The 15,273-nt window shown below is 42.9% G+C and overlaps 1 protein-coding gene across 1 annotated transcript in view; it reads right to left on the bottom strand.

Moving 5' to 3' along the window:
* Positions 1 to 12,105: 12,105 nt before the first annotated feature.
* The window catches only part of LOC311105584 (membrane-associated phosphatidylinositol transfer protein 3-like), a 133,481-nt gene continuing 130,313 nt past the window's right edge, over positions 12,106 to 15,273 (bottom strand). Inside the window, exon 20 of the mRNA XM_084147775.1 lies at positions 12,106 to 14,975. The gene's annotated coding sequence lies outside the window, so the exon portion shown is untranslated. The remainder of the gene's footprint in view (positions 14,976 to 15,273) is intronic.

The following is a 15,273-nucleotide window of genomic DNA, read 5'->3' as shown; positions in this document are numbered from 1 at the left end:
CAGAAATCTTGCTTGTTTGTAGGTGACCAAATACTTATTTTCCACCATAATTTGCAAATAAATTCATTAAAAATCCTACCATGTGATTTTCTGGATTTTTTTCTTCTCAATTTGTCTGTCATAGTTGACGTGTACCTATGATGAAAATTACAGGCCTCTCTCATCTTTTTAAGTGGGAGAACTTGCACAATTGGTGGCTGACTAAATACTTTTTTTTCCCCACTGTAAATTGATTTGTATTTTAATGAGGGAAATAAGTATTTGACCCCCTCTCAATCAGAAAGATTTCTGGCTCCCAGGTGTCTTTTATACAGGTAACGAGCTGAGATTAGGAGCACACTCTTAAAGGGAGTGCTCCTAATCTCAGCTTGTTACCTGTATAAAAGACACCTGTCCACAGAAGCAATCAATCAGATTCCAAACTCTCCACCATGGCAAAGAACAAAGAGTTCTCCAAGGATGTCAGGGACAAAATTGTAGACCTACACAAGGCTGGAATGGGCTACAAGACCATCGCCAAGCAGCTTGGTGAGAAGGTGACAACAGTTGGTGCGATTATTCGCAAATGGAAGAAACACAAAAGGACTGTCAATCTCCCTCGGCCTGGGGCTCCATGCAAGATCTCACCTCGTGGAGTTGCAATGATCATGAGAACGGTGAGGAATCAGCCCAGAACTACACGGGAGGATCTTGTCAATGATCTCAAGGCTGCTGGGACCATAGTCACCAAGAAAACAATTGGTAACACACTACGCCGTGAAGGACTGAAATCCTGCAGCGCCCGCAAGGTCCCTGTGCTCAAGAAAGCACATATACATGCCCGTCTGAAGTTTGCCAATGAACATCTGAATGATTCAGAGAACTGGGTGAAAGTGTTGTGGTCAGATGAGACCAAAATGGAGCTCTTTGGCATCAACTCAACTCGCCGTGGTTGGAGGAGGAGGAATGCTGCCTATGACCTCAAGAACACCATCACCACCGTCAAAACTGGAGGTGGAAACATTATGCTTTGGGTGTGTTTTTCTGCTAAGGGGACAGGATAACTTCACCGCATCAAAGGGATGATGGACTGTCAAATCTTGGGTGAGAACCTCCTTCCCTCAGCCAGGGCATTGAAAATGGGTCGTGGATGGGTATTCCAGCATGACAATGACCCAAAACACATGGCCAAGGCAACAAAGGAGTGGCTCAAGAAGAAGCACATTAAGGTCCTGGAGTGGCCTAGCCAGTCTCCAGACCTTAATCCCATATAAAATCTGTGGAGGGAGCTGAAGGTTCGAGTTGCCAAACGTCAGCCTCGAAACCTTAATGACTTGGAGAAGATCTGCAAAGAGGAGTGGGACAAAATCCCTCCTGAGAAGTGTGCAAACCTGGTGGCCAACTACAAGAAACATCTGACCTCTGTGATTGCCAACAAGGGTTTTGCCACCAAGTACTAAGTCATGTTTTGCAGAGGGGTCAAATACTTATTTCCCTCATTAAAATGCAAATCAATTTATAACATTTGACATGCATTTTTTCTGGATTTTTGTTGTTGTTATTCTGTCTCTCACTGTTCAAATAAACCTACCATTAGAATTATAGACTGATAATTTCTATGTCAGTGGGCAAACGTACAAAATCACCAGGGGATCAAATACTTTTTTCCCCTCACTGTAGTTATATTACCCCCACGCTGTCCAGCGACATTGGTAATTGCCCTCTGTCCTATTATATTTCTTCCGCGGCGCCTGGTTTTGGTGAGGTTGAAGCCAACCTCATCCACATAAATAAATTCATGGCGAATTACATGGGCATCCATCTCCAATACTCTCTGTAACAGACAAAAGGATATACAGATGAGTAAATATGGTATGTCTGAAGTACTGGAAGTAGTGTTGCATACATACCTCTACAAAGTCATGTCGCAGATTCTTGACTGTCAGAGTTTCTCTCAAATGGCACCTTGTAAAGTTGTTTCATCGTCACTTGGTGCCGTTGGAGGATGCGTTGTATGGTCGACAGGCTTACAGCATTGATGTTGTTAAATATGGTGTCATTATTCAAGATATGCTCTCTTATCTCTCGAATCCTAATTGCATTGTTGGCCAAAACCATATTTATAATTGCAGTCTCTTGTACATCTGTAAACAAGCGTCCTCGTCCTCCATGATGTCTTTGCCTTTCCACTCTGTACAGAATTCAAACACAGTATGTGTTCATTATAGGAACTGTAAACAATGTACAAAAAAAGGTAGTACAGCATGATAACCAACCTCATTCATTCAATGCAGTGCAGTAAATGGATGGCTTAGATTTATGCAATACTATGCAGTCATACGTATTTTACTGTACATTACTGTAATGCTAAAATAGTCATTAGATAGTTGCATACCTTTTCTCATTTCTGAAGGTTCGAATTATGGACGCCACTGTAAATCGACTCAAGTTGGGCTGGACTCTCAGTCCAGCCTCTCTCATGGTCAAACCGTGGTTGATCACATGATCAACAAGTGTTGCCCTATTCTCATCAGAGATGGCTCTCCTTCCTCTTCCTCCTCCTCCAACTCTTCGTCTTTAAATTTGTCCTCGTTGTTGTGTCCTGCCTCTCCCTCCTACTCCTCTTGCTCTCTGTCCATTGTTGGCATCCATTGTTCAAAACAGGTAATCTGACCTTTGACCTATTTATAGGCCTATACTACAGTAAAGCAGTGATCAGTTAAGCAATTAGTGTTTGCAAATGTGAGGAGTGTGTGTGTGACCTGGTGAATAAGTGTAGCATTTTGATTGGTTGTGTTTGGAAAAGGAAAGCAAGTCACTTCCTGTTAGATTTTTGTGTTTTAGGTAGAGAATTGTGTGTAGTGTTTTGAAAAAAGTGTTTTCTGCTATTGACAACTGAGTCAAAGGCTGAGAAATAGCTTATGGTTTTGGAGATTTGGTTTGTAGTTTTGCACTTTGAGTGAGAGGTTTAAAAAATGGTGTGACATGAAAAGATTTTGTGTGTAAGCAGTTGGAAAAAACTGTAACTGAATGACTAATACTTGTTGGGTATTTAGGCTTTGTTTGTATCTCATGGATGGGGAGGGGGTGGAGTGGAATGAATCATTATGGGTGTGCCAACAGAGAGAAACATAATGAGTTACAAAGTGGCATAGATGCAATTAACCTTATCCTCTTCCTCTGTGCTCAATGTGAATAGAAATTAGATAGGTGATTAAAAGCATACAATGGTTGTTGATAATATTTTTATGACAACAATCTTAGCTTCTGACCAAGCAATCCACGTCAACCCCAAAGTCAATTTCAGACTATTTTTCATTGGGAAGGATGTAGCATCAAATATTAAAGTGTCTGACAATCTCCCAAGTCAGAGCAGCAAAGATCACCCAGTCAGTACACTGGCATATTGCAACAGAAGATGCAGCCTGTGGTATTGGCAGGGGAAAGCTTCATTTGCCTGGCTATCTGTACCACTGCAACAGCAGACGGTAATGCAAATGGGAAAAATATATTTTATGGATGGAATATATCCTTATAAACACTTTATGGAAACGTGACTGTTGTCTGAAGTTCGTTTATGGAAGAGAATTACAAACCAAAACCAGTAGAAACACACACAAACTATGAAGACACCTATCAGGTAGAGAGAACTGATGACAGTGACAGGGAGATATAGTATCTATCTGCACTCCAACTCTCTCAGCACTGGAGGGGGCAACAGGGCTGTAAATACCTGGAGGGATGAAAGCTGTCTAAAATCTCAACAGTTATCAAAAGGTTCCAAAAGGGTTCTTCAGCTGTCCCCATAGGAGAACCCTTTTTGGTTCCAGGTAGAACCATTTTGGGTTCCATGTTAAATGGGGTTCTTCAAAGGGTTCTCCTATGGGGACAGCCGAAGAACCCTTTGGCTGTAGATAGCAACTTTTTTTTCTAAGAGTGTACAGTGCCAGTATTTGGACCATCCCAGGCTCTAGCCTGACTAAATCAATCAGGCCACATCAGACATCATGTTGTTTCCCCTCTGATATTGTGTTTTTCACAAACTCCTGGACTGATGATGGCACTTCATTTTCCCTGCTCTCTCTCTCTCTCTCTCTCTCTCTCTCTCTCTCTCTCTTTCTCTCTCTCTCTCTCTCTCTCTCGCTCTTTCTCTCTCTCTCTCTCTCTCTCTCTCTCTCTCTCTCTCTCTCTCTCTCTCTCTCTCTCTCTCTCTCTCTCTCTCTCTCGCTCTTTCTCTCTCTCTCTCTCTCTCTCTCTCTCGCTCTTTCTCTCTCTCTCTCTCTCTCTCTCTCTCTCTCTCTCTCTCTCTCTCTCTCTCTCTCTCTCTCTCTCTCTCTCTCTCTCTCTCTCTCTCTCTCTCTCTCTCTCTCTCTCTCTCTCTCTCTCTCTCTCTCTCTCTCTCTCTCTCTCTCTCTCTCTCTCTCTCTCTCTGACAGCTTAGAAACACAGGGACAGAGATATGTGAAGAGGAGACACAGTGGGAAGATTGGATGCAGCGTGGGGATCGAACCCTCTGGTCTTCGTGGTCATTATATAGCTGATGTGCTAAGAGCTGGTAGTGTTACCACTTGACCACAAGCACTGCAGAGGGAAGCTATTTCTGTCAGCTATAACATATTATTTTCCCTTGGCTTCCTCCTCTAGGTCTCCAGCCTTCAGGATGAAAATAAACCCCCTGATAAGAGCCCTTCCCCCACTTCTCTTCCTGGGCTGTTTGTGTCAGCTAGCAGCAGGTAAATAAAAAACAACCCTCCTTCATTCCAAAAATACACTACCGATATCTACCTCTCCACCATGGAAACTATCCCCTTTCAGCACTAAGACAACGTTTTTCCAGCACAGTGAGTACCAGTGCTTGGTGTATAATTAATTTACCCTATTATAGATGGGCATGTGTTATGTCTGAGGTATGTATACTGTATACAGTGTGAAACAGGAAACACTTAAACAAAATCAAACAGAAGAATAAAAGCCTTGGAGGAAAGCCAACACGAGTCACCCAACCTAATTATAGTATTTCCATGAATTCTATTGTCTTTCACACAGCATGTCACATTCAGATGACATAAATTACAAACAGAAATAAATAGCTACTGTAAGTACAGTACAGTACAGTCGTGGTCAAAAGTTTTGAGAATGACACAAATATGAATTTGCACAAGGTCTACTGCCTCAGTTTTTATGATGGCAATTTGCATATACTCCAGAATGTTATGAAGAGTGATCAGATTAATTGCATTTAATTGCAAAGAACCCTCCCAAAAAACATTTCCACTGCATTTCAGCCCTGCCACAAAAGGACCAGCTGACATCATGTCAGTGATTCTCTCGTTAACACAGGTGAGAGTGTTGACGAGGACAAGGCTGGAGATCACTCTGTCATGCTGATTGAGTTCGAATAACAGACTGGAAGCTTTAAAAGGAGGGTGGTGCTTGAAATCATTGTTCTTCCTCTGTTAACCATGGTTACCTGCAAGGAAACACGTGCCGTCATCATTGCTTTGCTCAAAAAGGGCTTCACAGGCAAGTATATTGCTGCTAATAAGATTGCACCTAAATCAACCATTTAGCGGATCATCAAGAACTCCAAGGAGAGAGGTTCAATTGTTGTGAAGAAGGCTTCAGGGCGCCCAAGAAAGTCCAGCAAGCGCCAGGACCGTCTCCTAAAGTTGATTCAACTGCGGGATCGGGGCACCACCAGTGCAGAGCTTGCTCAGGAATGGCAGCAGGCAGGTGTGAGTACATCTGCACGCACAGTGAGGCGAAGACTTTTGGAGGATGGCCTGGTGTCAAGAAGGGCAGCGAGGAAGCCACTTCTCTCCAGGAAAAACATCAGGGACAGACTGATATTCTGCAAAAGGTACAGGGATTGGACAGCTGACGACTGGGGTAAAGTCATTTTCTCTGATGAATCCCCTTTCCGATTGTTTGGGGCATCCGGAAAAAAGCTTGTCCGGAGAAGACAAGGTGAGCGCTACCATCAGTCCTGTGTCATGCATCCTGAGACCATTCATGTGTGGGGTTGCTTCTCAGCCAAGGGAGTGGGCTCACTCACAATTTTGCTTAAGAACACAGCCATGAATAAAGAATGGTACCAACACATCCTCCGAGAGCAACTTCTCCCAACCATCCAAGAACAGTTTGGTGACAAACAATGCCTTTTCCAGCATGATGGAGCACCTTGCCATAAGGCAAAAGTGATAAGTGGCTCGGGGAACAAAACATTGACATTTTGGGTCCATGGCCAGGAAACTCCCCAGACCTTAATCCCATTGAGAACTTGTGGTCAATCCTCAAGAGGCGGGTGGACAAACAAAAACCCACAAATTCGGACAAACTACAAGCATTGATTATGCAAGAATGGGCTGCCATCAGTCAGGATGTGGCCCAGAAGTTAATTTACAGCATGCCAGGGCGGATTGCAGAGGTCTTGAAACAGCAGGGTCAACACTGCAAATATTGACTCTTTGCATAAACTTAATGTAATTGTCAATAAAAGCCTTTGACACTTATGGAATGCTTGTAATTATACTTCAGTATACCATAGTAACATCTGACAAAAATATCTAAAAACAAACTTTGTGAAGACCAATACTTGTGTCATTCTCAAAACGTTTGACCACGACTGTACATTAAAAACACCCATGTACTGTAATCATGTCTGGTGCTTTTATAATGGTACCATAACTAATTATATTGTTCTCTAGTCTTGGATGTACTGTAGGGGCCTGATTCTGACTTAGGAAATGTAGTTGGTATTCAGACTATATACAGGTGCATAACGGGCATAGCCACGGGAAGATGTTTGGGGGTGAGGGTGCTGCGATTTCTTCTCAGAGGGAGGTGTAGCATTATACATTTTTGCCCACGCTACATCAGTCTGCTAATACATGACTAGTAAAGGCCCTGTGCACTACTTTTGTGAGAAATTTTCTTCATTTTCAAATATTATTATTTTGATTAATATTTGTGTTTAATTCAGATTTTCCCGTGGCTATGGTAATGAGCGTGGTTGCCTTGCACACGCTGAATACATTTAATTCAACCGCTGAAAACCCTCCCACTTGCTAGCCAACATATTTTCTCGTGGAGTTTTCATTCAATGGGGTTTTCAGTACATTTATCTTAAGCCATCCCTTTAAAAATGGTGTACCTGTAATATGAATTTTGTCGACAAACTAGAAGACATAGGGAGAACTGGTTCAGAATATAGGTATCAATGAAAGAAGGCCATGCAAATATATGCATATTCCTCTCAGTTTCAGCACCAACTGGTAGATTTAAAAATACTCTGATCTTGTAGATTATTTAGGCACATTTTAGGGCTGTCCTTTACGCACAAAATATATTGACGAATCAAAAATACAGTGGTTTGATTCATCCTGAAAGTTGTCATATTAAAGTTCAATCCATGAAATATTGGAAGGTGGAAAAAAGTGTACAATAAGGGTTAAACAATAGTCCTATAAATATATCCTAATCCACACTAGTAATGGAACTACATTACCGGTCAAAAGTTTTATAACACCTACTCATTCAAGGGTTTTTCTTTATTTTTACTATTTTCTACATTGTAGTCTCAGTAAAGGAAGGGAACATGCTCAACTCTAGGTGGGACAACTCTAAATCGTCTTCTGTAAACAAGTAATAAGGGTGCTTGGAACCAGAAATCTGGTTGATTTGCAATTTAATCTTTGTGTTTATTTTCTTTAACTCATAGTAGCAAGATGTGTTATTAAACCATACGCATAAGTTTGGGCTTGTGCCTTCCTCAGGTTAACCTGGGCCAGGGGAACAGGGTGAATGTCAGCAGTCTGTGTCTACAGGACATGTCCCAAGCCGACCACCAGGTCACCTTCACCTGCCAGCTAAAGAGAGACCCCAGCATCAAAGCCTCTGTGATGCTGATTGTCCACTATGAGTACTGATGGACAGACATCTATCCTACTCCAAGTCCTCTTTCTCAGGAAGAACAAACAGCATGGATCAGAATATGAGGGAATAAAGCATGAGTGCTTTCTCAAATGTATTCATTTACATTTACATTTTAGTCATTTAGCAGACGCTCTTATCCAGAGCGACTTACAGTTAGTGCATACATTATTTTTATCGAACCCACAACCCTGGCGTTGCAAACGCCATGCTCTACCAACTGAGCTACATCCCCTGCCGGCCAAATCCCTCCCCTACCCTGGACGACGCTGGGCCAATTGTGCGCGCCGCCCCATGGGTCTCCCGGTCGCGGCCGGCTACGACAGAGCCTGGATTTGAACCAGGATCTCTAGTGGCACAGCTAGCACTGCGATGCAGTGCCTTAGACCACTGCGCCACTGTAAATGTAGAACATATTCACTCATATGTTCTACATTTAAATTTTTACATTTTAGTCAGTTAGCAGATGCTCTTATCCAGAGTGACTTACAGTTAGTACAATCATCTTAAGATAGCTAGGTGGGACAACCATATATCTCAGTCATAGTAAGTACATTTTTCCTTAAAATAAGCTATCAGCAAAGTTACTGGGGGAGGGCCTCTACGGCTGGGAAGGCCAAGAGATCAGAGGTGGCAGAACAGAGTACTCGGGTTGGAGTGTAGAGTTTGAGCATAGCATGAAGTTAGGGAGGGGCAGTTCCTCTTGCTGCTCCGTAGGCAAGCACCATGGTCTTGTAGTGGATGCGAGCTTCGACTGGAAGCCAGTGAAGTGTGCGGAGGAGCGGGGTGACATGGGAGAACTTGGGAAGGTTGAACACCAGGCGGGCTGCAGCGTTCTGGATAAGAGCAGGGGTTTGATGACACAAGCGGGGAGCCCAGCCGACAGCGAGTTGCAGTAGTCCAGACGGGAGAGGACAAGTGCCTGGATTAGGACCTGCGCCACTTCCTGTGTGAGGTAGGGTCGTACTCCGGATGTTGTTGAGCATGAACCTGCAGGAGCGAGCCACTGCTTTGATGTTTGCAAAGAATGACGGGGTGTTGTTCAAGGTCACACCAAGGTTCTTTGCACTCTGGGACGGGGATACCGTGGAGTGGGCAGGCCTTCCACGGGAGGAAGAGCAGCTCCTTCTTGTCGATGTTGAGCTTGAGGTGGTGGACCGACATATCTGCCAGGCACACAGAGATGCATGTCGCCACCCGGCTGTCAGAAGTGGGGAAGGAGAAAAGTAGTTTAGTGTCATCCGCATAGCAATGAAAGGAGAGACCATGTGGGCGGCAGGTAGCTTAGTGGTTAAGAGCGTTGTGCCAGTAACGAAAGGTCGCTGGTTCTAATCCCTGAGCCGACTAGGTGAAAAATCTGTCGATGTGCCCTTGAGCAAGGCATTTAACCCTAATTGCTCCTGTAAGTCGCTCTGGATAAGAGCGTCTGCTAAATGACTAAAATGTAAATGAGGATATGACGGAGCCAAGTGACTTGGTGTATAGAGAGAAGAGGAGAGGGCCTAGAACCGATCCCTGGGGGACACCAGTAGTGAGAGTACGTGGTGCAGACACAGATCCTCTCCACGTCACCTGGTAGGAGTGGCCTGCCAGGTAGGATGCAATCCAATAGTATGCAGAGACAGAGATGCCCAGCCCTGAGAGGGTGGAGAGGAGGATCTGATGGTTTACGGGATGACAGGAGATACTGTACTAGTATTGCCTGTCATCAAATACAGATGACACAGCAATCATTTCTACATGAAGAATACTGTAGAGATATACATTCGCAATAGAATTCATAGCATGACACTCAATTTAGTTTGAGATCCCTATCATAATATAATATTCCTCTCCTCCTCCTGATCCCTGTATTCCTCTCCTCCTACTGTCCCCCCAGATCTGTCAGGCACAGACATTGTGACAGTGGAGGAGTTCATTGACATGGCGCTGTCCTGTCCCTTCTACGCCAACCCCCCTGTGACGGTGTCGTGGCTACTGGACAGGGAGGCCCTAGAGCTGGTTGGCGGTGGTTACACCCTGTACCAGGACGGCAGAGAGGCCAAGGTCACCATCACCAAGGCCCTCAGGGACCTCCACCCAGGACTCTTCAGCTGCATGGCAACGTCCACAGAGTATGGAGACACCACCAAGTTCTTCCAGCTCACTGTGGAAGGTTAGAGCTGTTATAGAGAGATCAGAGAGAACTGAGTGGTGCTATTATACTGTGGTAAACATATAGTTAAAGTCTGGGTTAAACTGAGATTATTATCATTTCTATCACATTAACAAATCAAATCAAAATCAAATAAAATCTTATTGGTCACATACACATGTTTAGCAGATGTTATTGCGGGTGTAGCGAAATGCTTGTGTTTCTAGCTCCGACAGTGCAGTAATATCTAACAAGTAATATTTAACAATTTCACAACATATACCCAATACACACAAATCTAAGTAAAGCAATGGAATTAAGAATACTGTATATATAAATAAATATATGGGCGAGCAATGTCAGAGCGGCATAGACTAAGATACAGTAGAATAGTATAGAAGACAGTATACTGTATACATATGAGATGAGTAATGCAAGATATGTAAACATTATTAAAGTGGCTTCTAATGTGCTAGTGAAAGCTATTTAACAGTCTGATGGCCTTGAGATAGAAGCTATTTTTCAGTCTCTCGATCCCAGCTTTGATGTACCTGTACTGACCTTGCCTTCTGGATGATAGCTGGGTGAACAGGCAGTGGCTCGGGTGGTTGTTGTCCTTGATTATCTTTTTGGCCTTCCTGCGACATCGGGTGCTGTAGGTGTCCTGGAGGGCTGGTAGTTTGTCCCCGGTGATGTGTTGTGCAGACCGTACCACCCTCTGGAGAGCCCTGCGGTTGCGGGCGTTGCAGTAGCCGTACCAGGCGGTGATACAGCCGACAGGATGCTCTCAATTGTGCATCTGTAAAGGTTTGTGAGGGTTTTAGGTGCCAAGCCAAATTTCTTCAGCCTCCTGAGTTTGAAGAGGCTCTGTTGCGCCTTCTTCACCACACTGTCTGTGTGGGTGAACCATTTCAGTTTGTCGGTGATGTGTACGCCGAGGATATTGAAGCTTTCCACCTTCTCCACTGCTGTCCTGTCGTTGTGGATGGGGGGGGGGTGTTCCCTCTAATTGTGAATAGCTACTTCATACTGTAGGCCTGTTAACTGTGAATAGTTACTTCATACTGTAGGCCTGTTAACTGTGAATAGTTACTTCATACTGTAGGCCTGTTAACTGTGAATAGTTACTTCATACTGTAGGCCTGTTAACTGTGAATAGTTACTTCATACTGTAGGCCTGTTAACTGTGAATGAGGATAAATAGAGTTGCAGTGATCATAATCCCTTTACTATCAAGGAGAGGTAAATGTTTGTTTGACTTTGTCATTACCAGTGACAATGAGTACATGAGTCTTATAGGGAAACTGCCTTGATTCCAGATATTGATCGGGCCAGAGGGGCTTGGCAGTATGACAAATGATGTCAAAAGGTAGGCACTACTTTCTACAGACTTCCTGTGAACTAACTTTCTCCCCATTAATATATCAAGGACAAATTAGATTCATAACAACAAGTATAAGGACACAGGAAGTCGAAATAAGACTGTGAGGGGATCAATTTCAGGGTAAGATTTTTCAATGCGGTCTATCTGGTGAAGCTTTCCAAATAGCTGTGGATTAGCATAAATATTAAGAAGAGGTCTGCACAAACTGTGTGATAATAGGCTTGATGGAGTCATTAGAATGATGGGATGAAGTTCCCAGGACTGATTATTAGAGCTGGAGGAGACAGTTTATCACAGACATCTCAGATCACAGTACCAAACCTATTTAGTTCAAAGGTATTTAGCAGCTAGCTTTTCATTACAGGAATCAAGTACAGAGTGTCTATAACAGTAGCTTTGAAGATAATTAATACAGACACAAAATTGAGCCTTTGTCTGTGCTCTATCACATCACAGTAGCAAAGGTATTTAGTTCATAGGTATTTAGCAGCTAGTGCTTCACTACAGGAATTAGGTGGCTCTGAATGGCTCTAAACAGTAGCATACTAGCTTTGAAGGTTATTAATACAGACACAAGAGCATTGTTTTAAAACCAAGTTGAGCCTCTGTCTATGCTCTTTATACAGGAGGGTCTATAGCAGCAGCTTTGAAGGCAATTTATACAGACACAGGAGCATTGGACCAAATTGAGCCTCTGTCTGTGCTCTTTTTTTTTATTACTGACAGGATAGTGAGAGATGGTTGAAGTCCAATAACACAATTACAGGAAACCATATCATATAAAAAAAATGTCCACTACATTAAAACTGTACAAAATGTTCAATAGGATTTCTGCAGCAGTGTAACTCTGACCATACAGTTTACATCAAGATAGAATAGCATGACAAGAAATAAACAAATATCACTTCATGTACATCAATTATGTACAATATTTAATGGCAATTTGTTTGCCCTTCCCACCACATTTGATAGGAAACAGGCCAGCTGATATCAGAATCACTGTAAATGTCCTACTGTACAACACCTATGGTAGTGTTGTTGAAAATACAGCGATTATCATACAGTGTACATCACATTATATTGATGGGAATGATCAGTTAAGACATTGCCATTATCAGATGACATCATCATGAGCAAGATACAAATCACAAGTCAAACTGTATATCATCCTTTCAAACAGTATTCACCCAGACCAGGACATTGTTGCTGGTATGTTATTGACATTATTATAGGGATGGAGAAACAGGGACTTTTTAACATTCACGTTTTAATATAGCTACTGTTCTTTCATTAGTTTGGTAAGCTTAGGTACCGGCCCAAAGGTGTGTTACTCTAGGTGGTTCAATAAAAGAGGAAAGCAAACAACTAACACTCTCTCTCTCTCTCTCTCTCTCTCTCTCTCTCTCTCTCTCTCTCTCTCTCTCTCTCTCTCTCTCTCTCTCTCTCTCTCTCTCTCTCTCTCTCTCTCTCTAAGCTTCTGATTTCAAACAACAGAGCGGATTCTTCTCTAGTCAATGGGTTGGAAGCTTAACCCTGACACAACTCTAAAGCTCTTTCTCTTTCTTGACAGTTATAAAAACCTTGCCAGTGCAATTCTTGGTGAGACACTCATCTTAAATCTGACCCATATGAAAACACACTACTCCTGCTTTTAACAACAGGCAACACTGAACAACCTTTGACTTTTCCCTCCAGAATAGATGGTCTTTACTTGTCATGCTCAGGAGCATATTGGAGCTACAGGTATTTACACCATAAATACTTAATACTTGAATATACAGAAACTTACACACACACACTCACGGTGCATGCATGACGCATGACTCCATTTCAGAATATACTTCAAATGTATACAAGACAAAATATCAAGTAAATACAATGCACTTTCTCATGAATGTCAAACTCATACTTTGGTCAAGCAATTAGGATAATAATGTCATTTTCCTAATTCTACACAACAACAAAATACAATTTAAGGCAAAAGTAACTATCAGTCACGTTAAACAACAAAGTAAAAAAAAAATCTGTACACAGTATTTCATCATAGAAAAATATGTGAGTTGCACAGAGCGGTCAGATCTTTTCCTAACCCACCATAGTACAGTAGATATGATGACATGATATCTCATATCAATAGACATACCCCTTCATTAGTCCCAACGACCCTCACAGTTCAAGATGTAGCTTTCCTAAAATGGATTCTAGCTAGAACATTCTGAATGATGTTATTTCACCTGACAAGAAAGTTAGGGTCTTTTGCAAGATATAACGTTAATAGGACTTATTCTCTTCCAATTGTCAGTTCCATGTCTTAGACTTTTGACCATAACAATATTAAATCATTTGTTTCATCATTCCTCATGGTAGGTTGTCATGACTACTCTGATGTCTGTGTCTATCTCATCACAACCCTGTAAAGAATTTTGGTCAATTCAGTATAACAATTCCCTCAAACAGCTTTACAAAGCATATCATACTCAGTCCATCCATACAAGCCCAGGAACCCGACAGAGAAGGAGTAAAACACGTAGTTCAACATCTGGGGTCAGATATAAGATCACAACAACAGCAAGCAAATCCCGCTATTGTATCTGAGCCACCAGGAGTAACAGCATTCCACAGGCATTGTCACAGTCTGCAGTGAGTTTGCTGAGATACAACACAACCTTTAGGATTGAGAACTACAGGACACCAAGCACCGCGGTATACTGTAGTACTTGGAGAGTGCAAGTCAGAGCAACCTCGAGCTGTCCACTCTGTCATCAGTTCAGTGGCCATGGACCCCCTACCAGGCTGCTGTCTGAAGCCGTGTTCTGCCTCACTGACTGACTGAATGAGAGAGGGAGAGATGGATGGATGGCTATAGGGCTGAGGCTGGAGTGGGGTTAGGTCAGGTCAGCCAGGCTGAGGAACATACGGTTAATGTCCCCAGCGTGAAGCAGCCAGAGGCCCCACAGCGCTCCTGGGGACAGAGACCATAGAGAAGGACAAGATGTCTGTCCTATTTACATAGAGGATAATTGCAGGAGTCTGTCAGTGCAGCTCTGCCACCTGTCAACACACCAGGTCAATAAACACACTGTCTGGAACAGCTCCTGATGGTATATTGCATGGGCTAGAAAGTTCCTCCATAGGTTTCAACAGGATCTCCTCTGTTACTATTCCCAGTGGGGGACGAGAGGGAGTCTTCTAGCATTCGACTGTGGTCGCGTCTGTGTGTTGATCTCCTGTTTTGCAGCAAGTGTTTCTGCACCATGATACAAATGACCAAAGTGTCTCTCTCTCTGCTTGACAAAATATAACACATTGTTTCAATAGCACTGCGACTGAAAAAACTTTTGCCACATTATACGTAATTTGAGCTTGAGAGGCAGCATTTGGGTGAATCCATGGCTGTTTCAAGCATTAGGCGAAAGCTTGAGGAATATTAGACATTATCTATTGAGTCCTGGGAGTGGAGAAGGTCTGCTGTTGAAGAAGTGTAGAGGGCCAAGCAGGAGGTTAACATAACTAATACCAGCAGAAGATCCAATATAGGTGACAACACTGCCAAAAGAAAGAAAGATTCAGTTAGTATAGTTCGAATTCCAATCAAAGCCCAAAGCCATATATAAGTGAACAGTGAATTATCCTATACAACTGTATATTACCATTACCAACAAAAGCAAACTAGATTAGTTGCTACAGGCCCAGTGACAAAGCACCTATGCTCCAATCTCCATAATTGCGAAACACTATTCCCAAATTTAGAAATGAGTGGATTTCGTGCTTGACTGGACACTCCAGTTGTAGCTCATCAGGCCCTCTATGCGGCTCTGTTAAATTGGAAAATAGGAGGCAGTGG

This window comes from Coregonus lavaretus (genome assembly GCF_964263955.1).
Source record: "Coregonus lavaretus genome assembly, chromosome: 30".
Classification (NCBI taxonomy): Eukaryota; Metazoa; Chordata; class Actinopteri; order Salmoniformes; family Salmonidae; genus Coregonus; species Coregonus lavaretus.
This window is presented reverse-complemented; position numbering and strand designations above follow the sequence as displayed.